This window comes from Trichosurus vulpecula, chromosome 1 (assembly GCF_011100635.1).
Source record: "Trichosurus vulpecula isolate mTriVul1 chromosome 1, mTriVul1.pri, whole genome shotgun sequence".
In the NCBI taxonomy this organism is placed as follows: Eukaryota; Metazoa; Chordata; class Mammalia; order Diprotodontia; family Phalangeridae; genus Trichosurus; species Trichosurus vulpecula.
This window is the reverse complement of record NC_050573.1, coordinates 98,145,796-98,173,126: the sequence shown is the minus strand read 5'-3', so window position 1 is coordinate 98,173,126 and position 27,331 is coordinate 98,145,796.

Sequence of the window (27,331 nt, the reverse complement as noted above, 5' to 3'; positions counted from 1 at the left end):
TCAATGGAGCTAGGATTAAAACCAAGAATTACCTACCCAGCAAAACTGAGTATCATGCTCCAAGTCAAAATATGGATTTTCAATAAAATAGAGGACTTTCAAGCTTTCTCAGTGAAAAGGCCAGAGCTGAATAGAAAATTTGACTTTCAAACACAAGAATCAAGAGAAGCATGAAAAGGTAAACAAGAAAGAGAAATCATAAGGGACTTACTAAAGTTGAACTGTTTTGTTTACATTCCTACATGGAAAGATGATGTGTATAATTCATTAGACATCAGTATTAGGGTAGCTGGAGGGAATATACATACATACATACATATATATATATATATATACATATATATATATATATATATTTAGAGAGAGAGAGAGAGAGAGAGAGAGAGAGAGAGGGCACAGGGTGAGTTGAATGTGAAGGGATGATATCTAAAAAATAAAATCAAATTAAGGAATGAGAGAGGAATATATTGAGAGAGGGAGAAAGGGAGAGATAAAATGGGTTAAATTATCTCACATAAAAGTGGCAAGAAAAAGCAGTTCTGCTGGAAGGGAAGAGGGGGCAGGTGACGGGGAATGAGAGAAACTTGCTCTCATCGGATTTGACCTGAGGAGGGAATACCATACACACTCAATTGAGCAATTGGGTATCTTACCCCACAGGAAAGAAGGAGGAAGGAGATGAAAAGATGGAACAATAGAAAGCGCAGATAGGGGGAGGAGGTAATCAAAAGCAAACACTTTTGAAAAGGGACAGGGTCAAGGGAGAAAACTGAATAAAGGGTGATAGGATAGGAAGGAGCAAAATATAGTTAGTCTTTCACAACATGAGTATTGTGGAAGGGTTTTGCATAATGCTACATAGGTGGCCTATGTTGAATTGCTTGCCTTCTTAGGGAGGGTAGGTGGGGAGGGAAGAGGGGAGAGAATTTGGAACTCAAAGTTTTAAAAGCAGATATTCAAAAAAAAGTTTTTACATGCAACTAGGAAATAAGATATACAGGCAATGAGGCATAGAAATCTATCTTGCCCTACAAGAAAGTAAGGGAAAAGGGGATGGGGGGGAGTGGGGTGACAGAAGGGAGGGCTGACTGGGGAATGGGGCAATCAGAATATATTCCATCTTGGATTGGGGGGAGGGTAGAAATGAGGAGAACATTTGTAATTCAAACTCTTGTGGAAATCAATGCTGAAAACTAAAAATATTAAATAAATAAATAATAATTAAAAACAAAAGAAAGATTTATTATGGTTTTGGGCTTTCATGCTCTAGTGAGTTCCTTAGAGGAATTATCAGCTTCAGTAAGGCAAGACATACAATTTTATAGAGAATATGATGCTGATTATACAATCAAAATTTACATAGAGTATAGGAATATGATTAATACTAAAAAGGCAGGAGGGGTTTTGTTAACGGATTAGGTAATGGAGGAGGGGTCCCATCCTTGGTGGAGCTTCATATGCAATTACCCATTGTACATACTGAAAAACCCATTTGGGGGAGTATGTATGTATGTTAATGATATTATAATAAGATTCTCTACTGTATAAGCTCACTCTAGGCCAGTTTGTTACTAATACTGCAAAGGTACGATCTCAGGGTGAGCCCCTTCTATGGTTTGGTGGTCAAGCATCTTTTTCTACAACATGGTGGTGCTGTCTTCTGATTGGCTAGCTATTGTGGTCTTGTCTGGCCAAGATGGATAGTGTTGTTGAGGTTGAGTGCATAGACATACCTGTTTCTGTGGGAAATATGTGAATTGCATCTGAGGGCAGGGCCTAGCCAGAGAATTGAGTCTGGGGGCAATGGCTAGCTAAGAGGCAACGGCTATATTAAGTCTGGGGGCAGTGGTTTAGAGTTTGGGGCCTATGGTGTGGTTAAGTCAAATCAGGTCATGCCTGCTGTTCAGTGGGGCCTATAAGGAAGTTAGAATATTGGGACTGGGGGCAGCTCTATTAGAATTCCAGCAGTCATACCTGAACTTTTGAGGCAGACACTTTGGTAGTTGGCAGCATATGTATTGGAAAGGGGAAGAGACTGGAGGCCAGATGAATTCGAAAGTTAATGTCTTCTAATAGTTTAAGCAAGAAGTGATGGGGTTTGGGATAGCTGTGTCAATGGAAAGAAGGGAATTGATGTGACAGACAGTTTACAGGTAGAATTGACAACATTTGCCAACTTACTAGAGTCCTGATTCTACTACTAATAGCACTTCAACAAATTCAATAAGTATTCATTAGGCACCTACTATGTGCAAGCAATTTAACCTCTCCTTTGTAAAGCGAAAGGGTCATGGTTATATGCTCTTCAATATCTCTTCCACTTGTAATGTTCTATTACTCAATGACTGGTGGTGTGTTCCTACATCCTTTTACATCTTCAAGAAGAGGCTGGATGAGTACCTACAGGCTGTGTTAGAGTGGGTATTCTTTTCCGGTAGAAGTTGGACTATCTGGCTGCCTAGGTCACTTAAAACTTTAAAGTTCTGCGATTTTATTCCTTAGTTTAGTCAGGGTACATGAAGCAGTTGGCAACAGGGTGAGGTGTTAAGTGTCTAGTATTCCTTGATTCTCTGCCTCATTTCTCTGATGAGGGCTGTACCTTCTTGTGACACAGAAGTGATCTAGATTGAATTTGTCAAGGCAGAGGGCAAGCTTCTCTGGTCAACTGAGAGGACAATCTCAGAAAATAGCATAACAGGCTGGACAAGGATGCTGTACCTATCTTATATGAGGTCATCATTTAGACTGGAAAAAAATAATTAAGAAAGTCAGCTTGCTTCTAGGTCAGAACAACTTGGTTTGCAAGCACCCAGAGGGAGAGACTAATCAGAGAAGGAGGAAACAATATAATGATGGAATAATTCATTGTTACAGGCAAAGAAGCCTTAAATTACTGTCACCCTCTTAACTCCTATTATTCTTCAAATCTATTATACATCCTGATGTGAGATTGTGTGCATTTATATACTTTCTGTAATGATAACAATGATGATACTGATAATAATGAAAAGTAACTCTCATTTTGATAGTGCTTAATGGTTACAAAGCTCTTTAAGTATTTTATTGTATTTGATCCTCCTAAAAGCCCTTCGAGATAGAAATTATCATTCTCAAATATTCAGTATGGATCTGAAACCTCAGGAAGTTGGGTGTTCCCTCAAACAAAGGAGAGTATAACCCTTCCATGTCTACCCATGCTGCCAGACTCTTGTTCACAATTCCCCATAAATTTGCTATCCAAAAAGGATGGAGCCTGGAGGTAGAGTACCAAACTCCTTTCAGTGCTTCTCTATATAGAAGACAGAAGCTGGACTCTCAGCTCACTGCACTTTACATCTTCTCTTCTATATGGCTTCAACTCCACAGAACAAGTTGCCACTGTGGGGTACTCCCTGTTTCCTTGTCCTGCCATCCTTTCCTGCCTCCTTTTGTGTGTTGTCTCCTACCATTAGATCATAAGTTCCCCAGCACTTAACACAGTGCCTAGCACATAGTAAGCACTCAACAAATGTTTATTGGATTAGATTGAATAGCAGTGTTTAGGGCTAGGAAAGCTTCCTGCAAAAGGTGGGATTTGAACTGGTCTTGAAGGAAGTCCTCAAAATCCAGAGGGAGAGGTCAAGAGGGAAAGCATGCCAGGCACACAGGAAAGCCAGGCAAGAATTTGTTCTTCTTCACTTCAGAGGTCAGAATTAAGTGCAAGGTGCAAAGACTCAGATTTAGGATTGCTATAAGGAAGTTTTCCTAACAATCAGAGCTGTCCAGAAGTGTAATAGGCTGCCTGCTTAGGCATATTTTAAAGAGGTTTCTTCCTTTGGTACCCATTACACTAGATAACCTCTGAGGTGCCTTCCAGCTCTGAGATCCCATGATTCTGTAATTCTTTAAAGGCCTGCTTTCCTTAACCAATTAGCACCCACGCTATTGTCTTGTATGCTTCTTTTTGGACTATTTCAAAATCTCCCTCTGAAAAACAAAACAAAACACAAAACTTTCTAGCTCATGGTAAGATGCTTGAACGGACTTTATCATAAAACCGATCCTGGCTTTGCTATCTAATGCTGTTTTCCCTTGATTGCCTTGTCTGGAATACACTCTCTCCTTCTCTCTGCCTTTTATAATCTTTGATTTTATCATAGACTCAGCTCATGTTGAATCCCTCTTAAAACCTGTCACCAATAACCTTAGTTATTGGTATTCTCTTTCTTCTCAAATTATCATGGAGGTACTCAGTTGTTTATCCATTGCTTCTTCTCAATAAAATGTAAGCTTTTTAAAGGCTGGAAATGTTATCGGTTTTATTTTTACCACCTAGCATAAGGCCTTGCACATAACAGATTATTACTCAATGCTTGCTTTGATATTGCATTTGACTAAACACTTAAAAAAAATCTCCTTGGGCATGAGTTTCCACTATCTGTAAACTTTTTTTAAAAATTGTGTGATCTGCAAGTTTTTGTCTAGCTCTATAATGTCATAGTTCTATGAAATTCAATTTGAGTACGTGCTGCTCTACTCAGTTCAACCCTCTTAATTCATCAATTAATTGTGAAGTACCTACTATGAGAAAGGCATTGTAATTGGTGCTGAGGATCCAGAAATGAAAATTGACAGTTTCTGCCCTCAAGGGGTTTCAGTCTCCTCTGGGGGTTAGGAGGAGGAGATAATGACATGGATATAAACAAGTGTGATGGGACAAAGGAGATATCTTGGCAAAAAGGTTTTAGGTGGGAGAAATCACTTTCAGTTGTGGAAAAGAGATAAAGTTTCCTTCTCCTTTAAATAAGCTGTTTGGATTTCTAATTGTTCTGGCTAAATTCAGGAGCTTCCTGTTTTAACCAATACATAGACACTCCTAAAGTTGTTTAGGGGAGCAGAACTAAGATAGTGGGGTAGTGGGAAGAAATACAGCAAAACTCCCTACCACAACTCTTTCACACAGATTAAAGAAAATGTACCAGATAAAGTCCAGATTGGGAAATCCAAGAAAAAAATACAGGGAATAATTTTTCTAGCCCAGATGAGCATAGGAAGACAGACGGACAGACAGACATTACAACACTGAGGACAAGGTCTAGTCAGACATAGTAGTGTAGATCCTTCCACTGTAGTGACTGAATAAAGATAAAGGCTATGCACTATGGCAAGAAGAGGTCCTAGACCCACATAGAGGAACCTAGTCTTGGGCATGCTGTAGAAAAAGGTACAAATGACAGCTCTTTGATCACTACCTAGTTCTGGGTTAGAGATCCATGGAGAACCCAGGAAGGGACCTGAGCCTAATAGTAGTATTCCCGGATAAGGCGTGGTGTCAGGTCCCAGACTGAGCAAGAAGCAAGCTTAAGCAAGTAGCAGCTATGTGGCTCTGACTACAGTGAGAGGAGCGGGGCTTAATTTCAGCTCCTAGTCCAATCTGAAGCCTGTGAAGTAATAAGCAGGATGAGAATGCCATATCAAAGGATGACCAAGAATTTCTGCCAGATTGAGTCAGCTAAGCTTTCCAACTGGCTGATTGTGGTTAAATTCAGCAGCAGCAGCCCACTTGGAACTCCCAGGGAAGGGCAAGCTAACAGATATATTGTTCAGATCCAAACACATGTCAGGAATTTGCAAAGTTCAAACCAGCAGGGCAGTAATCAGATTTTGCCTTGGATCAGACAACTTTAAACCTTGCAGGTCTGCAGCCTGAGCTTTGCCTAAACTCTTTTCTCATAACACTCAGCGGCCTAAGAAGGCAACAACATTCCTTCCAGAGGTACACAGAGCCAAGTTCCAACATTAAGTCCAAAGTCAAGAAGTAAAATGGAAGAAGAACCAAGTAAACAAACAAAAAATAATCTCACAATTAAGTATATATAATACACACACTTATATATAAATTGTGGCGGGTCTGCTAAAAATAGAAACACAGAAGAAAATGACTCTAAAGCATCTATAAGCAAAGTGTTAAAGTCATACACAGCCTGGGCACAAGCTCAACTAGAATTCTGGAAGAGATGATGTGAAAGGCTTTTTTTTAAGGAATTAATTTTTTTTATAAATAAGAATGCTAAAGAAAAAAATAGAAAAGGAATCATAGCAATGGGGGAAAAATAGAAAGCTATTAACATGTTGGCAAAAGAAGTAAAAAAATCTTGTTGAAGCATTAAGCTTCCTAAAAATTAGAATGAGTTGAAAACAAACTAATGACATTATGAGCCCACAAAATATTAAAATAAAGCAAAAATACTGGAAAAAATAGAAGAAAGTTTGAGAAATCTTGGGTAGCTAGCTGGCGCAGTGGATAGAGTACTGGGGTTGGAATCAAGAAGACTCATCTTCATGCATTCAAATTTGGCCTCAGACACTTGCTAGCTGTGTGACCTTGGACAAGTCACCTAATCCTGTTTGCCTAAATGAGCTGGAGAAGGAAATGACAAACCAGTCCCATATCTTTGCCAAGAAAACCCCAAAATGGGATCACAAAGAGTCAAACACAACTAAACAACAAATAACATGTTTCCAAAAAAAATTGGAAAACACTCCAATGAGATAATTTAGAAATCATTGAATTACCTGGAAATTGGCCACAAATGATCCCAGACATTATATTTCAAGAAAACATTAAATAAAATAACCAGCTCTCACATAAGAAGAAGATATACTGGACATAGAAAGAATCCACTGGTAATTTCCTGAAAGAAATTCCAAAATGCAAATTTTAGGAAGATGATAGCCAAAAATCCGAGGATCTAGGTCAAAGGAAAAAATATGGCAAGAAGCCAGAAAAAGAGTTTCAGGCACCAAAGAGCCACAATCAGGATCACACAAGCAGCCACCACCATGAAGCAGCAGAAAGCTTGGAATATAGTATTGCAGAAAGGCAAAATATGTAGGCATACCCCCCAGAATCACACACCTAGAGACACTGAGTCTAATTCTATATAGGGGAAAAATTGGAACATTAATGAAATAGAGGGCATCCAAGTATTCCTGATGATCAGAAATGAGTAGAAACTTTGAAATACAAATGCCAATGTCAAGAGACTCATAAAAAAGAAAACATAAGGAAACAATCACAATGGATTAAACAAGGATAAACTGTTTCTGATCTAATATGGAGAATACATGTATCCCTTCAGAACTATATCAACATCAGAATTCATAGAGTAAGTCTAATTAGACAAGCCCTGAGAGTGTTTCTAGTATGTCTTAATGATCTTAAGAGAAGCATGGAAAGAGAAGGGAAGAGTTAAACATTAGGAAAAGAAAGGAAGGTTAGGGGAAATTATATAATATGCTATGGGTATAGGAGTAGGTATCTATAAAAACAGAAGTAAGAGGTAGAGGTTGTGATTAGCACTTGAATCTCACTCTATTCTGAACTGGTCAAAGGAGAGAAGAACAAGTTGTCTATAGAAATAGGCAAAGGGTAGGGAAAGGGAAGAAGGGAGAAGGTAGAATAAAAGGAAAGGTAGATTAAAGGAGGGATCGATCCTAAGCAAAATAAACTCTAAAGAGAGTGTACTTCAAGAAGAGGCTTATAAAGAAGGGATCAGAACATGTGAGTTATCTCAGGGTAAGAGAGAGAGAGAGAGTAGAAAGTTAGCGGAGCAGAAGCAGATTGCATCAAAACTAGAACATTGGTGCTAAGAATACTTCTTTTATCTTACCACCTTTGTGTATTTATAAAGATGGAATGGGAAACAGAGAAGGAAGAGTACAGTAGAACAGGATGGAAAGAAATGCACAATTCATGATCATAGCTGAATGTGAATGGGTTGAAGTCATTGATAAAATGAAAGAGGATACCTGAATGCATTAGACACTACGTTCCAACAGCATATTGCTTACAAGAAGCATTTGAAGCATAAACATGCAAGCAAGGTTACTACAAGGGACTGGAGCAAATCTATTATACTTCAGGTGAAGTAAAAAAAAAAGGCAAAGGTAATGATCACGATAAGATACATAGTGAAATGTTTCAAATGTATAAGAATGAGGCATTCTCCAATTGATAAAGTGTCAAAGCATATGAACAGACAACTTTCTGAGAAATAAATCCAAGCTATAAATAGCCATGCAAAATGTTCCAAATCCCTAATAATTAGAGAAATTCAAATTAAAACAATTCTGAGGTTCCACCTTACACCCTTAGAGTAGCAAAACTGAGAAAAAAGGAAAATAACAATTACTGGGTAGGCTGTGTGAAAATAGGTACATTAATGCACCATTGATATAGTTATGAAATTCTCCCACCATCTTGGCAAATAATTTAGAAGAATGTCCCCAAAGTCCTTAAATTATGCTTACTCATGGCCCAGGTATGCCACTATTTGGTCAATACCTCAGACAGGTCAAAGAAAGATCTTTATAGCAAAGCTTTTTGTGGCAGGAAAGAATGAAAACTGAGGAGCCACATCATTTAGGAAATGGCTGAATAAATTAGGGTATGTGAATATGATGGAAAACTCTTGTGCCATACAGAACAATTTATACAGTAGTAACAATATTGTAAAGCCATAAATAACTAAAATATTTAGGAAATAGGATCAGTGCAATAGCTAACTACCATGAAATAGGATCAGTGCAATGGCTAACTACCATGATTCCAGAGGACTTATGATGAAACATACTACCCATCTCTTGAGAGATAGCTGACTTACTAAATGAAAAGTGTTTTTTTTTTTTTTGACATGGTCATTGTGGAAATTTGGTTTGCTTGACTATATGTGTTTATGATAGAAGTTTTTTTTTTCTTTCTCATGAAAGGAAGAGAAGTAATAGGGAGAGAAAGCTGATTTCCACTGACTTAAAAAATAAAATGTAATTAAAACTCTAAAAATATATTTCAGGAAGTGTTTAAAAATAATAAATTCAATGTTTTCCTTAGCATTTTGTTTGTACCACTGTAGTAGTTTCTAAGCTTTTCAATTGTAAAATCCCTCTTTCAGCACAAATTTATATATTCCCCTACTCTCACTCATCCATGATATTTGTATTATTATTATACTTTGGTTGAGAAAAATACATGATAAAAAAGGTACTATAATTTTAATGGGGTTGGAGAATTGACCTGTGATTTCATCACCAGCAATTTCATTGATAAAGACAACTCCCAGATGAGGAAACACCCTCTACTGATTCAAGTCTGAACTTCTGCAAATGACAGTCTTAGAGTGCTGCCTAGAGCATTGAGAGATTAAGGAACTTACCCAAGGCCATTCAACCAGTGTCTGTCTGAGGTAAAACTTGAACCCAGGTGTTCCAGGCTCCAAGGCTCACCCTCTATCCACTTTTCAATTCTGCCTCTAATAATGTTTTTGTATTTTATTAAACCGTAATAGCATCTACATACATTTGAAAACGGTAGTACATGTATGTGTGACACATGCAGTTTATAGAAATGTGCATTCATGCCTTTATTCCTCCATGCTTGGAATTCACTCTGTCCTCATTACATCCCCTTTGAAGCCATTGCTTTTTTCAAGGCTCTTTCGGAAAACCTTTCAAAAACCCCTTCACCATTAGTTATCTTCCTTCTCCTGGAATTATCTTTCACCTATCTGCAGCAATGCTATTTTCCTACAATAGAGGGTTACCTCCCTGAGGGCAGGGACTTATCTGCATGCATATTATTTCCTTACAATAGAATGTAACCTCCCTGAGGGCAGGGACTATTATTTGCCTTTTTTATCTTTGCATCCCTAAATCTTTTTTTTAATATATATTTTTTTTATTTTTAGTTTACCACACACTGTTCTACATGATTTTGAGTTCCAGATTTTCTCCCCTCCCTCCCCCTTCCCTCCCCAAGATGGCATGGAATCTCATATAACTACCACGTATAACTTCACATTGAATTAATTTATACACTAGTCAAGTTGTGGAGAAGAATTATGACCAATGGAATGAATAATGAGAAAGAAGAGACATAACCAAAAAAGAAAAAACCCCAAAAACAAAAACAAAAGAGAAGAAAAAAGGCGAGCATGTAGTGTGCCTTAATCTGCATTCAAACTTCACAGTTCTTTCTCTGGATGAAGATAGCATTCTCCATCATGAGTCCCCTGGAGTTGTCCTTGCACCTTGCGTTGTTGAGAAGAGTGAAGTATGTCAGGGTTGGTCCTCACGGAATCCATACATCTGTGGTTGTGTACAATGTTCTCCTGGCTCTGCTCCGCTCACTCAGCACTATGTCGTGTAGGTTTTTCCAGGTTGTTATGAAGTCCGTATCATCCGCATTTCTTATGGCACAATAGTATTCCATTACCTTCATATACCACAGCTTGTTCAGCCATTCCCCAATTTATGGGCATCCCTTTGATTTCCAATTCTTGGCTACCACAAAAAGAGCTGCTATAAATATCTTTGTACATATGGGTCCCTTTCACTCTGATGCAAATATGGTAATAATACCCAAACCAGGTAGAGTCAAAACAGAGAAAGAAAATTATAGACCAATTACTCTAATGAATATTGATGCAAAAATTTTAAATGAAATATTAGCAAAAAGATTGCAGCAATTCATTACAAGAATAATACACTATGACCAGGTAGGATTTATTCCAGCAATGCAAGGCTGGTTCAATATTAGGAAAACTATTAGCATAATTGACCATATCAACAACAAAACTAGAAGAAACCATATGATCATCTCAATAGACGCAGAAAAAGCCTTTGACACAGGACAACACCCATTCCTATTAAAAACACTAGAAAGCATAGGAATAAATGGAACCTTCCTTAAAATTATAAATAGCATCTACCTAAAACCATCGACAAGCATTATTTGTAATGGGGATAAACTAGATGCATTCCCAATAAGATCAGGGGTGAAACAAGGATGTCCATTATCACCCCTATTATTCAATTTGGTACTAGAAACGTTAGCTGTAGCAATAAGAGAAGAAAAAGAAATTGAAGGAATTAGAATAGGAAAAAAAGAAACTAAATTATCACTTTTTGCGGATGATATGATGATTTATTTAGAGAATCCTAGAGAATCAAGTAAAAAACTACTTGAATAATAAACAACTTTAGCAAAGTTGCAGGATATAAAATAAACCCACATAAATCCTCAGCATTCCTATACATTACTGACAAAGCCCAACAGCAAGAGATAGAAAGAGAAATTCCATTCAAAGTTACTGTAGACACTATAAAATATTTGGGAGTCTATTTGCCAAGACAAACCCAGGGCCTATAGGAACATAACTATGACACACTTTTCACGTGAATAAAGTCAGATCTAAATAAATGGAAAAATATCAGTTGCTCATGGTTAGGCTGAGCTAATATAATAAAAATGACAATTTTACCTAAATTAATCTATCTATTCAGTGCCATACCAATTGAACTACCAAAAAATTATTTTACTGAGCTGGACAAAATAATAACAAAATTCATCTGGAAAAACAAGAGGTCTAGAATATCTAGGGTATTAATGAAAAGAAATGCTAGAGAAGGTGGCCTGGCCATACCAGATATTAAACTGTACTACAGAGCAGTAGTCATCAAAACTACCTGGTACTGGTTAAGAAACAGCGGTATGGATCAGTGGAATAGGATAGGTACACAAGATGGAGAAGTCAACAACTATAGCAATTTACTCTTTGATAAACCTAAAGAGGCCAGCTTCTGGGCTAATAATTCACTATTTCACAAAAACTGTTGGGAAAATTGGAAAATGGTAGGGCAGAAACTGGGCATAGACCAATATCTTACACCATATACCAAAATAAAGTCAAAATGGTTCATGATTTAGGAGTAATAGCTGATACTATAAGTAATTTGGGAAAGCAAGGAATAGTTTACTTATCAGATTTGTGGAAAAGTAAAGAATTCATGACCCAACAAGAGATAGAGAGCATTACAAAATGCAAAATGGATAATTTTGATTATGTTAAATTGAAATGTTTTTGTACAAAAAAAGCCAATGCAACAAAAATTAGGAGGGAAGCAGAAAATTGGGAGAAAATCTTTGCAACTAGTTTCTCTGATAAAGGCCTCATTTCTAAAATATACAGGGAACTGAGCCAAATATATAGGAATACAAGCCATTCCCCAATTGAGAAATGGTCAAAGAATATGAATAGGCAGTTTTCAGAGGAAGAAATTAAAGCTATCTATAGGCATATGAAAAAATGCTCTGGATCACTACTGATTAGAGAAACATATATGAAAACAACTCTTAGATACCACATCTCTCCTGTCAGATTGGCTAAAATAACAAAGCAGGAGGATGATAAATGCTGGAGAGGATGTGGGAAAATTGGAACATTGTTACATTGCTGGTGGAGTTGTGAGATGATCCAGCCATTTTGGAGAGTAATTTGGAACTACGCCCAAAGAGCCACAGGAATGTTCATACCCTTTGACCCAGCAATACCACTTCTAGGGTTGTATCCCCAAGAAATCACACAAGTGCATCCCTAAATCTTCAAACAGTTTATAGCACACTGTAGGTGCTAATAAATGCTTGTTGAATTAAAGTTATCATATTTAGTCAGGCTGCATATTTTGTTGGCATTAAATCAAAGCCAAAATTACAATGCTTGCTATGTATAGAATATGGATTGTTGGGTCCCAAGTAGTAAGTGCTAATAATAATAGTTAACATTTATATAATGTTTAAGGGTCTGAAAAGCTCTCCTAAATATGCTAGCTCATTTGATCCTCACAATAACCCTGTGAAGTAGGTGATATTTTTATCTCCATTTTTAAAATGAAGAAACTCAGTAGCAGAGAGGTTGCGTAATTTGCCCAGGGTAACACAGGCAGGATTCAAACTCTGGTTTTCCTGACTCTAAATTTTTCTTTCTTCCTACTATGCCAAGGTGCCTCTCAGTTGCAGGATATAACCTTGACAGCCACTGGGTCCTTATTTGGCTCAGCAAGCTTTTTTTCTTGGCTAAGACAGAAGTTACCCCATGATTTTAACATAAATTCTGAAGTGGTGAGGTTGAAAATCATGTAGTTTTCTTAAACTAAGGAAGCATATGAATTATACTTTATGAGAAGAGGCCTACCTGACTTCAATGCCTTAGTAAAATGACACACACACTTCCATTTCCCAACCCACTCCTGTCTCCTGACTTCCTGAGGCTGGTAAAAACCCTTAGTTATCTCACAATAGTCTCCTAAGGTGATTCCCAGTGAGGGGTATTGGAGGGACACCTAGGTACCTGCTGGTCTGTTAATCAGGAAAACTTGAATTCCAACCCATCCTCAGACACAAGTTGTGTGCCCTTGGACAAGTCACTTAACCTCATTTATAAAATGGGTATAATAATAGTGATGAGGCAGTTGGAGCAAAAGAGGATGTGGGATGTGAAACAGGATGCAGGATGACCGGCCAGAAAGTGCTCATAAGTCACAATTTGGCCTTAAGAAGACAGGATGCAAATCCTAGAGCTTATGCATTGGCTAAAGTTGTGCCCTTTGGGTGAACTTATGAAGAAGTCATTGTGCATTATAGGGACCAGATATCCAAAGCACTCCAGGTTACATGACTGTGTTGGTAACCAAAAATGGGCTCCTTAGCACTTAGTTCAACAAGTGCCCTTGAAGAGTTTGGCTTTTGTTCCCTTTGAGTATTTCATTGAGCCTTACTAGGTGCTAAGCCCCAGGCCCAAACCCCTATTAGGTGTAAAACCTTAGTGGGGGTGGATTGGCAACTAAGGTGGGGCCCAAGGTGGGGCTAACTCCAGGGAGGGCCTTGTTTGCATGTCTGGGAGAGCAGAGGCTTTTAGACCATGTGGATTTAAGTCTGCATCTTTGTGATGATTCTAGGTCACGTGGGTGAGTTGCATGCGTGACTCACCCCTGACACTGAAAAAGATATAAAAACCAGGGGAAGGCTGTCTGTTCTTTGGAGCTCTCTTACCCACAGCAGTGGTGGCATGTGTGACTCTGGGCCAGCCCTTGTTCTGAGCTCCCAGGCTGAACCTAGATGTTGGTAACTATGATTATTGGGTCTGTTTGTTGATATTTGTAATTTGTTTGTATTTTGTTCTGAAGTTCAGGGTGCTGGATTTTTCCCCTGAACTAAGTGAATGCTGTTTGTATGCTGAATTAAAGTAAGCTTGTCAACCCCTTCACCTTGCTTTCCTTAGTTAAGCAGATCAAAAGAACCTGTGCTGTTGGCAGCTTTCTGGGTGCTGGCTGTGGGTGGATCTTACACCCTCACAGAAGCTGCTAGCCGGATTGTGGAAACAAATGGTGTACTCGTGGTCAGGATCTGCCTTTAACAGGAAAGCATGGCGTTTTCTGGTGCTGGGTTAGTTGAATGCTTTCCTGTTTTTGGACTGCTCTTTGTACTTGGGGTAGCTATGATTCTGTGCAGTCTCAGCAGCAACAGTCATGGCTGAGTGGTTAAGGTGATGGACTAGAAATCCACTGGGGTTTCCCCACATAGGTTCGAATCCTACCAACTACGACTCACCCATGTGACCTAGAATTGTCACCAAGAGGCAGACTGAAACCCACGTGGTCTAAAAGCCTCTGCTCTCCCAGACATGTAAACTAGGCCCTCCCTGGAGTTAGCCCCACCTTTGGCCCCACCTTAGTTGCCAATCCACTCCCATCAAGGTTTTACACCCAATAGGGGTTTGGGCCTGGGGCTTAGCGCCTAGTAAGGCTCAATGAATTACTCAAAGGGAACAAAAGCCAAACTATTCAAGGGCATTTGTTGAACTAAGTGCTAAGGAGCCCATTTTTGGTTACCAACACAATGACCCTCCAGAGTAGCCCTCCCTCTCCCATTTTCCTATTCCCCCTCCCATTTTTGCATTTTCCATCACTGTCCAACCAGAAAAATAACCTGGCTAGATACCTTGCCTCACATAAGGAGCAGAGTCTGCTGGGTGCATCACCCCAATAAATGTCCTTTGTTGGATTTGGAGATAGTCCGAGTCTGAATTCTTTCAAGACAACACTGCAACACATGCACCTATATCTTGTCAAGAGTACCTACCCCCCAGGGTCCTTGTGAGGGTAAAATGAGATAATACTTTGTAAAGCACCTCTCAAAGCTTAAGCATTATATAAAAGCTAGCTAGTTTTATTGTATGCTGCCCTCAAAAAAGGCAGAGGTGATCTTTTGGACAAGAAGTAGTGTTCCCTGAGAAGGGAACTGGACTGGAAGCCAGAAAATCTTAGCCCAAGACCTGTCTCTGCTACTTCTCAATGGTGATACATTGAGCAAATCACTATACCCAAATTAGCCTCAGATTCTTTATCTGTAAAATAAGTCTTGTTCCTTTTGACCACATAAGGCAGAACCAGGAGCATTGAGTAGAAGTTGCAAAAAGTCAAGTTTAGGCTTGATGGAAAGATAAAAAAAAAATTCCCAATATTTTTGGCTGTCAAAAAATGGAACAGTCTGCCTTGAGAAGTAGTGGATTCTCCCTCCTCGGAGGTTTTCAAGAGAAGGCTGCGTGTGTTATAGTGAGGATTCCTTTGATAAATAAGTTGGACTAGATGGCTCCTGACATCTCTTGACTCTCCAGTTCTGTGGGTCTATGAAAATGAGAATAATTATTTTTATGTTGTCTGCCACACAGTTTCCTGTTCGTGTGAGAAAAGTACTTTGTAAACTCTCACTTTCTTACAGTCAAACTGACCTATCAGCTCCATATACATATCATTCATCATACTTATCATTCCATTTCCCACTCAGTGCCTTTGCAAAGTAACCTCCTGTATCATAAATGTGCTCCATCTTCATAGAATTCTGCCTCAAAGAAGTTGTAGCTTCCTTTCAAGATAGCTCAGGTACCACTTCCTTCTACATTAGGACTCTTTTTATTCTCCCTCTCCCTACCTACACTACCTAGTTATTAATACTTCTTCATGAAGTATTTGTTGCATGATTTGCATCCACATATTTGTATGCATGTGATTCCTACTCCCTCCCTCCCCCCAGGTAGAATGTAAATTCTTTGAGGGGAGGGACTATTTCCTTTTTGTTTTTGTAATTTCTGCTCTTGGGTCAGTGCCTTGCATAGTAGGTGCTGAATAAAGCCTTGTTGAATTGTATAAGGCATTATAGAAATGTAGTTTATTCTTATGATGATTCAACCATAGGTCCGTAATTTGCTCTGGCTTGGCCAATTCAATCATGAGCTCCAGCATTGGTTTCTGACTCTTGGTCTGGATCTCAGATTTCAATTTTGATAGTTCTGGGGCTTGTGCCTTTAAAAGCTACCTGAATTCCTTGGTCCCTTCAATTTAATTTGAATTTAATTCAACAAACCTTGAGGCCAAATCTTATTTCTCTTTGTATTACACTGAGCACAGATCTCTGTGCATACATCTGCAAACATCTATGATTTCATTCCTGGGAGAGGAAGATCCCAAGCCTTCCACAAATAGAAGATGGTTTCATAAATTACTGTGGCTAAGACTATTTAACACCTGGTAGCCAACATTACAGTGTTAAGCTTCTCCATTCTTGTCTAGGCAGGCCTCTATTGACCAAACACAGTCCATTTGTTGTTTACTCTGTCATTTATGCTTTTTGAGATTGGTAGGAGCTGCTAGCACTTGTGCTCTACTGCCTTTTGAGAATCCAGGATCACCTCCATACCATGATGAAGCATCAGAGGTAGGCATTAATGTATTGGTATTATCTTTTACCATTATTACTTTGCTCCTCCCTTCACTGCCCATATTCATCATATACTTAGGGCTAGAAGATAAAAAGGAGCAGTACATGGCCACATATGAAGGAGAGAAAAACTTAAGAAGTTCTACAAAAGTTGCCTGATGATTCATGGGTCCCAGCAGTTATGGAAAGGACTATTTTAAGGATATTAAGCCTCCTGAGATCAAGGGAATATTTAACAAAGGTCTGGAAATAGCAGCCATCCTCCAAAGCTGGAGAGTGATACAGGATGAGCTGTTCTTGTGCTGGAGAAACTTTCATGGGAAACCCAATGTATTTGGTGGTCATAAACACAATTTATTTGGTGGTCAAGCAAGGCATGACTACAAAATCTTACCCATTTACTTGTCAACATTATATGTTTTTAGGAGTAGATGTACAAAGTATCCTTCTGACTTCTTTCTGCTTTCTTTGACCCTTGCTTTACTGATTTTATTTTCAGACCAGAGGGATTCAAGCCATCCTTCAAGGGCTAGTTCATAGCCGACTTCCTCCATGAAGCATTCTCTGATTACTCCAGAAGACATTGATTCTCTCTTCTTTGACTCATTCTCCATTACTCAATAGCACACTTGCTAGCTAGTTGTTTTGTAAGAGGCAATTTGGTCTGGTGGAATAAGTCTTGGACTTAGAGCTTGAAAATTATTTGAATCCTGTCACTTCTATTTGTTGCTAATTAATGAATTAATCATCCATCAAAACACTATAAAGATATTAGGAATTATAATTATGTGTGTATGTCCCCTGCCCGACTAGATATACATTTCTCCAAAGAAAATAAATGTGCCTATTGTATCCATTACCTCACAACTACATTCCCAGTGACTCTTAGAGTGCTATCATTCTAAATGCTCAATAAATGATCCTTAAATGCATATTGAAGGATTCAATTTAATTATTTATTGAATCTTTCAATAAATATTGGACACCATATGGGAAATTCTGAATGGAAAAAAAAGACACCTTAGATATCAATGCATGGAGCTTTCTTCAATGAGAGAGGCCTTATGAAATGATCGAAATGGTACTAGATAAGGAAGCAGATAGAAAACTTGGGTTCAGGTTCTGGCTCTGCTGTAACAATCTGTGACTTGGACAGCTCAGCTCACCTCTCTGGGCTTCAGTTTCCTCACTTTTCAAATGAGGGATTTGACTCAATCAACAGGCATTTATTGAGAGCTTATTTGCAAACACAGATAGGGACTTATGTTCTAATGGTCTATATGTTCTCAAAGCTCCCTTTCAGCATTAAAATTCTGCAATTGTAATTCTATCTTTATTCTGATTGCCCCTTCCTTCTACCTGCCTCTATTTGTATTTAGTCAGATCTCTATGACTTGAGGGTTTGGACTTCTTTTTCCCCTTTCCCAGCTCTGATTCTTACCCTCTGCATACCTTCCTTTCTCCCAAATTATACTCCCCAACTTTAGCTTCTTTTTATATGTTGTCTTCCCCATTAGAACATAAGCTCTCTGAGGTCATTTGGCTTATCGTACTTGTATCCTAGCCTTTAGCACAATGCCTGGGCTATATTATTTAATAAATGCTTGTTAAATGACTGAATTTTTTATATTACTCTGTAATTATTCTTGAGAGAATTCCTGTGTAAAAATTTGGTCTTTCACAATTGGTTTCCCTTCTACACTCTAACTCTAACCTATCTTTCCGATTCCTGTTGTCTCCTTTTGATACTTGTACACTGCAAATAAACTGGGCAATTAGCTTTTCCCTAGTCTCATTCTATCCACTCTTGCCAAGGTATTCACACAAGCTGCTCCCATGCTTGGAACACACTACCTTCTCATCTCTATCTGTCAGAGTTCTGGCATGTCCCAGGCAGGTGCTGTCCCTTTTGTAAAACCTTCTTTGATCTCCCACATGAAAAGTAATCCTTCTGTTCTGCCTTGATCATATTTTCCTTTCTAGTGCATTTATTTATGCGAGTGGTATCCTAAGCTACCATACTTTTCCCCACCCCCACCCCCTAATTGCTTGGAAGTTCCCTTAGGGTAGGTACTAGACTGCATTTCATTTTTATCTCTAGGAACAACAGATGATTTTAAGAGAGGTGACTTTAGGGTTAATGTAAGGAAACTCTTCTTCAACATTTGACTTATCCAGAAATGGAATGGGTTGCCTGTAATAACAACCACACTGGCACACCCAGGGTGACTGTGAGTGCAGGTTCTTTTATCTGCTTTACTAGGAAAGCAACTTAAAAGAGGTCAATAATCTTCTTTTAATTACATTAAAGACAAACAGAGAAAATACAGAGAAGAGAAATAAAAACCAACAGACAGCATACTACTGCCTGAATCAGAGCTTTACATCCACCACTGAATCGAGAGAGCCTTTACCTCTGAGGAGTTGGTGTTTCAACAATCCGACTAGCAGCTGTTGTGGGGGTGAAAGACCAACATAAGCCCAACAACAAGAATGCTACCAGCATGCTGCAAAAGCACAGGTTCTTTTGATCTGCTTAACTAAGGAAAGCAAGGTTAAGGGGTTGACAAGCTTACTTTAATTCAGTATACAAATATCATTCACTTAGTTCAGGGGAAAAAGCCAGCACACTGAACTTCAGAACAAAATATATACAAATTACAAACATCAACAGACAGACCTTGTCTGATTCAAATCCCAATACATAGTTACCAGAGTTTAACAAAGTCTCAGTGTCTGGGTTACAAGCTGGAGGGCTCCTAGCTACAGCTGCCCAGAATGCCTCAGCACCACCATGAGTGAGAGCCCTGCACAAATGGCTCTGTCTTCTCTTCTTATAGGGTTTCAGACATCATCAAACGTCATCTGAATGACCAGAACTTAGGCTGCTATGATTGGCTCTTGAGTTAGCACCACCCCTTGGTACCCTGGGAGCTTCACACCCACATAGGCTTAGCACCTAATAGGGGTTTGGACCTGGGGCTTAGCACCTAGTAAGGCTCAATGAAATACACTGAATTACTCAAAGGAAACAAAAGCCAACTAAGTGCTAAGAGCCCATTTTGCTTACCAACACAGTTGGGGAGCTCTGAACAGATGGCCACTTGGAGTCTCAACCAGGGAATCACAACATCTTTCTCATCAGTGAGCCCCCAAAGCAAAAAGCTCACCTCTGAGAATATATACTCTTCCAGCTAATAGGCTCAGAGCCTATTTCTAATTATTATTTCTAATTATAAATTAACAAATGGTGTGCAAGCCTTCCTACAAGCAAGCAAGCTTGCCTTAATGCACTCCACATGAGGCCTATTGATGGGCAGGGAGGATCTTATTCCCCATTAACCTCACTTTGCCTCAAGAGGGTCACAACTTCCTGCTCAAAGGTCATTAAGTGAAGAATTGGATGGTAGTTTTCCAAGGATGTTATAGAAGGAATTCATCTCTGGGTATAGGTTAGGCTAGATACCTTCTGAGTCCTTCCTATTTGAAGATTCTTATAATAATGGCTCATATTTCTAAAGTGATTTTTGGTTTATAATCCTTTTTTTTAATAACCCAGGAAGGTGTAACCTCTTTACTTCACCTTGTAGCATAAATTTAAAGTTAGGAAATAAGGAAGGAGCAAACAAGTTTAGTAACTGATTGGAAGTGTCAGGGGCATTATGACATACTTTCCATCCACTGGAGAACTAAACTGGAGGTCAGAAATGCTTCAGTGAAATGATGATAGCAAGCTTCTCTTTACCAGTGCTTGTTGTTGAGTAACAGCATGTCTTGTTCCATGAATAATGAGCCACTTGTAGGAAAACACCATAGGTCATCTTGCTTGGCAACATTACATTGAAGAGAAAAACACGAGATCCCCAATTCATATCCTGTGACATGAGGAGGAGTCAAGTCTTGGCTTCTGAATTCCTGAGTATTCAGCTAGAGACTAGTCCTACTGGATACATAAGTATAGCCTAAGCTGGGAACCATTTTTTTTATTGTCTACACTTGTAAGACATATGGCTGTAAGAGAATAAGCAAACAGAACTGGGTCATTACTAGAGCTCTTGGGTTTTGAGAAGTGTATGTACTTTCTGATGCTACTTGAGAGTAGGAGAAATTGTGCATGTGCAGTGTATGTGTTTGCATGTGCCTGTGGGGATAATGGAATTCTCAGGGGGGAAACCTCCTCTCCTAAGATGTATTGGCACTTCTATAAAAAGGTACTAGAAATGTGCCTCAGGAACTTAGAGGTTAAATGACTTTCCCAGGGTCACACAACCAGTATACATCAGAGACAGTACCAGAACCCAAGTCTTCCTATCTCTCTATCCATCACATCACACCATTTCTCCCCTTGTGCCCATGGCAAGGTAAAAGCTCTGTAGGTAGTAGAACATTCTCTATCTGTTCTTTTGGGGACCCACTTCCATAATGTCAAGGTCATCTGAATGAAATGAAACAACAATGGCACCTACCTTCCAGAGTTGTTGTGAAGATAATATAAATTATAAGATGCTTTGCAAAGCTTAGAGCACTGTATAAATGACAGTTATCATCATTACTATCACTATTATATTTTAAAAATTTATTGAAATCTATTGTTCCTTTCACCTTTCCTCTTCGAAGAACCAATTTGTACTAACCTCGTTCAGTATGACAGTTCTTGAGTAGAGGTCCTTAATACCAAGGGGGCTGATGAGAAGTGTAGTTTGCTTTTGTTGTTGTTTTCCACCACTGTCAACAAAGAGAAGATAGAACCAGGAGGTGACCTCATTGCAGGTCCTGGTTTTCGAAGGGCACCGTGCCTTAGCTCCAAGCTCCCTTCCACCCTCCCCTCTGGAGCTCAGGGAGTCATCCTTGTACTTCAAGGAGAGTGGAAAGAAGAGGCCTGAGGGACAGAGGTCACGCCTTGAGTACAGCCACAGAGCTCCAGCTAGATTGTCCAGTAGACAATCAAGATGGTCGTCAGAGCCAGTAGGAAATAGAGAATACCTGCATCTGCTCTGACTTTAGGGGATGAGGTCCATCATGTACTTCCAAGGGAGCAATACATATATTTTGCAGTTCTTTCCACCGGATCACAGGCTCCGTCCTCGAGATGCTGACAAGTCTTAGGTAGCTTTGTTGTTTACTCAGTAATTTCTGACTCTCTGATCCCATAGACTTGCCTATGGGATTTTCTTGGCAAAGGTATTGGAATGGTGTGCCATTTTCTTCTCCAGTATGTCCCCATTTTACAGAGGAGCAACTGAGGTAAATAGCAGTTAGGTGACTTGCCTAGGGTCATATAGCTAGTAAGTATCTGACACTGCATTTGAACACAGATCTTCCCAACTCCAAGCCAGTGCTCTAGCCCCCAAACCCCATAGCTTCCAGCCTTAAGTACAAAGGGATGTTGAACAATTGAGACAGACTAAACCCAGCTACGGGTAACATGCTAGAGGAGTTGAGAGGTGAGGGAGGCCATGGAAGTTGGAATGGTTGTTAGAGTCAGTCCTAATAACCTGGGATAAACAGGGCTTTGCCTCACGGCACTGATGCAGGGCAGGTTCTTTGGGAGGAAGAAGAATCATTTTCATACTTTCTCCTTTGCTCAACACTACCTTTTGATTCTCAAGAGGCACAGGGTTCAAAGATCTGTACCAGATTTTCCAGGGGATGGATTGCCACCTCCTGGCACAATACCTCACTATTGGTAGGGATGTTCTCTGTTCTTCCTTCTCATCAGCCTGTCTTCCATGACAACAGGCCTCAAACATACCTCCAAGGCAAATTTTTAAGTACTGATAGTTGTGGTGATCAGGGAAGTCCCCTTCATACACACAGAAGGTAGGATGGAGAGGCAGCAAGGCAAAGTGGATGGGGCACTGGACTTGAGATCAGGCACATCTGAGTTGAGTCCTGCACCAGACACTTATTAGCTATATAATCCTGAGCAAGCCAGTTAAATTCTCTGTGCCTTAATCTCTTCATCTGTAAAAATAGGAGGTTGGACTTTATGGCCTATAAAGTCTGTTCCAGTTCTAAATCTACAACGTTATTACCAAAAATCCTCCATGATCTGACAGTATTTCTGGGGACAAGACACATTTTCCCCGGTTCTTTCCCTCCTTGAATCTATTTATGCTAAAAATACCCTTATCTCTGATGCTCCCTGTGCCTCTCTTGGGGCCTATCCAAACCGTAATGAACAAGAGTGGGCAATAGAGGAAGCAATTGTGGTTCTCAACCTGACTGGCACATCCTTGCTGTGATTGAGTGCTGTCTGTCTCCATTCAAGGTCATTTCCTCTGATCTTCCTTCTGCACCCTCAATATAAGCATGCTTGCCAAAAGGTACTTCCAGAAATGTCCAGATGCTTCCCAGTCCTACCCCTGAACTTGGTTTGCATCCAGCCACCCCTCTGAACCTCACTTTCCAGGCTGATCTTCCCACAAACAGACTCTGTGTTTTCCTTCAAGCCTCTACCTCTTTCCTTCTTCCACCTCACTCCCCAATTTTCTTCTTTAAGACTCTCCTCTCAAGTTATGGCCACAGAACCTTAGGACCCTAGATAGAATGTGTCTGGAGATGACAAGGCTGTGGGATAATACAAAGAAAATGGGTTTAGAGTAAGAAGATCAGGGTTCAATTACTGGTTGTGATACTCATTACTTGTATCATCTTGGGCAAATCATGTTTCCTCTCTTGGCCTCAGTTTCTTTCTCTGTAAAATGGGTGGGATAGAGTAGACTGAGTGATTTTCCAGGTCCTTTCCAGGTATGCAAGAGCTAGTGAATGTTTAACAATAAATTCTCCAGAAGAAGAAAAAAAGTGGACTTCTCATTTTTTTAAAAGTTTAATCTGCATTATTATATTAACATTTTCTCCATCATATTCTTAAGTCTACATCAGGGGTGGGGAACCTGTGGCCTTGAGGGCACATGGGCCTCCTAGCTCCTTGAGTGCAGCCTTTTGACTGAGTCCAAGTTTTACAGAACAAATCCTTTCATGAAGGGCATTTGTTTTGTGAAAGTTGGATTCAGTCAAAGGGCCACACTTGAGGACCTAGAGGGCCACATGTGGCCTTGAGGCTGCAGGTTCCCCACCCCTGGTCTATAAAATTAACAAAACAATAAATCAAATCCTGATTTGCAGCCCTTACTGATTTTTGAGGTATAAATGCTCACACTGAAAATTTAATCAACTCCAACAATAGAGTCTGTTTCAAGAGCCAGTACTAGGACAAGCTGACTGCAGCACATAGGTTTTCAGTTCTAAATCTATTATCTTATAAACCCTTTTTGTTGTTCAGTTGTTTAGTTGTGTCCAAGTCTTTGAGACCCTGAGGACCATACTGTTCATGGAGTTTTCTTGGCAAAGTTACTGGAGTGATTTGCCATTTCCTTCCTTCACTCATTTTGCAGATTGCCAGTATATGAGACACACAGCTAGTAATCATCTGAGGCTAGATTTGACCTCCGGAAGATGAGTCTTCCTGACTCTGTCCCGGCACTCTATGCACTGAACCACCTGACTGCCTGATGACATAACATGAGGCTGAATGATCTCTTATAAGCCCGATTGCTGTTATTTAACTGTTTTGAGTTGTTTTCAATTCTTTGTGACCCCATTTGGGCTTTTCTTGGTAAAGATATTGGAGTAGTTTGCCATTTCCTTCTCCAGCTTATTTTACAGATGAGGAAACTGAGGCAAACAGGGTTAAATGACTTGCCCAGTCACACAGCTATTAAGTGTCTGAGGCCAAACTTGAACTCAGGACTTCTGATTCCAGGCTCAGTGCTCTATCCCCTGAATCACCTAGCTGCCCCTTGCTAGCCATGTGACACTGGGCAAGTCACTAAATCTCTGTTTTGCCTCAGTTACCTCATCTGTAAACTGAGGAATAACAGAAACACTTTTCTCCTGGGGTTTTTGTAAGGATAAATAGGAGATCATATTTGTAAAGAACTTTACAAACTTTAAAACACTACAAAAACCATAACTATTATTAGGAAGTTCTATCTTTTATTGAATTAAAATAGAACTCCCTGCAGCTTCCATCTATTGATCCTCATTGTACTCTCTGTGGCCAGGAAGAAGAGGTCTACTTTCTATTTCCTGTGGGAGCTTTTTAGATATATGAAGAGAATGATTATGCCCCACCTCCCCTCCCCCACTTGCTCCTCCACCTACAATTTTGTCTTGACCAGGTGAAATATTTCAGGTATTCCATTTCTTCTTGTCACATTCTTAGGCAGGACAGTTTCAGGACAGGTGGTGGATGCTCTTACATGGAACAGGTTAAAGCCTCCTTGAACTGGGGATTAGGGGAGAGGTCTGCCCAGAAAGTTCCTATTCAGAAGAAGGTCAGAGGTATTGGGTCGGTTGAACAGAACTTGACTTAGTTGCAATAATACAAGGAGCTAAAATGAATGGTCAGTGTTGGAGGGCTGTACCTGAATCAACAACAATTAATGACATAAACATGTTAATGGTGAGCAAGCATCGGTGGCCCAGGAGTCATGCTGATGGCCTCCATACTGGGATAATAGAGAATCTTACCCAGATTTCACAGTTCACAAAATCTGACTTCCTGTGTTCAGGTAGGTGTCTTTTCCTATGCCTTGGCACATGAGGTTAGCACTGCCTTTTCATTTTCTCTGAAGCTGCTACATTGCATTATACTCTGAAAATATGGTTTTCTCTAAGCAGCAGACGCTGAGTTACTTTCACTTATTGTCATAGGATATGATTGCCAGTCATTTCTCTGACCTGGTCATTCTCTTCTAGATACTTAGCAGCTTTTCATTGTCCCTTTTCAAATACAGCTCCTAGAATTGAACATGATACTAAAGGTCTAAAACAAACACTACTCCCCACTCCTGCCCCAAAACAAAAACTAACACTTAGGAAGGATTTTTACTAAGTTCAGAAACTTTTAAGTTGTTCAGTTGTTTGTTGTATCCAACTCTTTGAGACCCTGTGGACCATATTATTCATGGAGTTTTCTTGGCAAAGTAACTGGAGTGTTGGGGGTTGCTGAGGACTGGGCATCAGCTCACTTGCCCATGCCCCCTGCCATACAGGCCACCTGCCTACCTACTTCCTTTCAAATTGTCACAAAAAGGTCTCAGGTACCAGGATCAGTTCCCTATTAGCAGTTCATTCCATGATGCCTCCAAAATGAAAATGGCTTTTATTTTATTTTTTTCATTTTTTTAAATTTACAACTACTTATCCCTCTAAACAGCACTTCCCTCCTCCTAGTCTGACTACAACATAGTTGCTCAGGCTAAGGAATGCAGCAGGCCTGGGAATCCTTCATATCTTTCATGTGACTGTGTCTGTCCCTAATAGCTCTTCTCACCTTCCACCAGAAGGGTCAGAGACCTGTTCCCTCCCCCCATTCTTAGACTGGTCATTACTGCTTGTCTCTATAAGTCATCCTTAGCATCCTCCACATACGGTAATTCTTCTGTCATGTCTACTGCCTGGCCAACTGCACATTACTGTTGTGAGGCTCCTAGAAGAATCTCAGATTTGTCCTTCTAGTCCTTGAACAACTTGAATCTGAACAAGAATACGTTTCAGAGAACTCTTGATAAGTAGGCATCCAGCCTCTACTGGACTTCAAGTGACAAAGGACTCACAGACTCATAGAATCTCAGAGCTGGAAGAGACCTCAGTGGTCAATTAGTCTGACAAGGAATCTCCCCCCACAGTCCTACATCCCTCTTACAAGTGGTCATACAGGCTTTGCTTGAAAACTTCCAGAGAAAAGGAAACCTCCTAGGTCCTAAAGGTAGTCCATTCCTTTCTGAGACAACTCTAATGGGCAACTCTCTTTGCTAGACATTTTTGTTTTGAGCCCTACAAGGAAATTGGCCAGCTACAGGTGGGTAAGATGGGATTTGAAACTGCCAAAGCCTCTTGGATTTGCTGAAGAATCTAAGAAAACATCTCACATTTCTGGAGGATTTCTGGATTATTATATCCCTTCCCTCATACTGCATAATTTACCGTTATCAACAAAGCACAAATTGTGTTACCATTTTTTTTCCTTTGTTGGCGATGATTAGGAAGTTCTTTTCCAACTCAACACTGCATTGAGAGTCCTCACTCTGACCATGGGTTATTTGAATTCATTTTCCTATTGGCAAAACAGGTTTTTGTCTTTTTAAAAAGAAAAGAAAAAAAGAAAACTTTCAGAGTGAATGGTGTGACTTCTTAACTTTCCTGCCTCTTCATTCTGACTGACTGTAACCTTTTCGCTCTTCTGGCCTTAAAGAGTGCCAGGAGTAAATCCATCCACCACTCCAGCTTTACCCTTTCCTTCACCTCTGCCCCATGGCCTTTATTCCATTGTGCTCTGGCTCTGGGCCACACCTCAAATGCACCATGGGTAATGCATTCAAATACAAATGCCCAGGAGGGAAGTAATGAGTCCCATTCAGAAGGGAGTCGTATAAGTCTGGCAGGTGGCATACATTTAAAGAGAGGGAGAAAAGTAGGGAGTGTCTAAAAGGTCATCCCCTTTACCTTTCCTCCCTTCAGGGTCTGTGTCCCCTTGATGAACGAAGGAGAAAATATCATTCTATTTATGAGGCATTTTATTTCATTCGAATCTACCTTCAGGCAGGACTTTTTTTTTTGTCCCTTCCTATTTAACTTCTTGAAGCAGGACTGGGGCTGGAGCAAAACTGGAAATATAAGAAATCACTAGTCAGTGGATTTAAGTGATGTGACATGGACCTGTATCATTCCCAA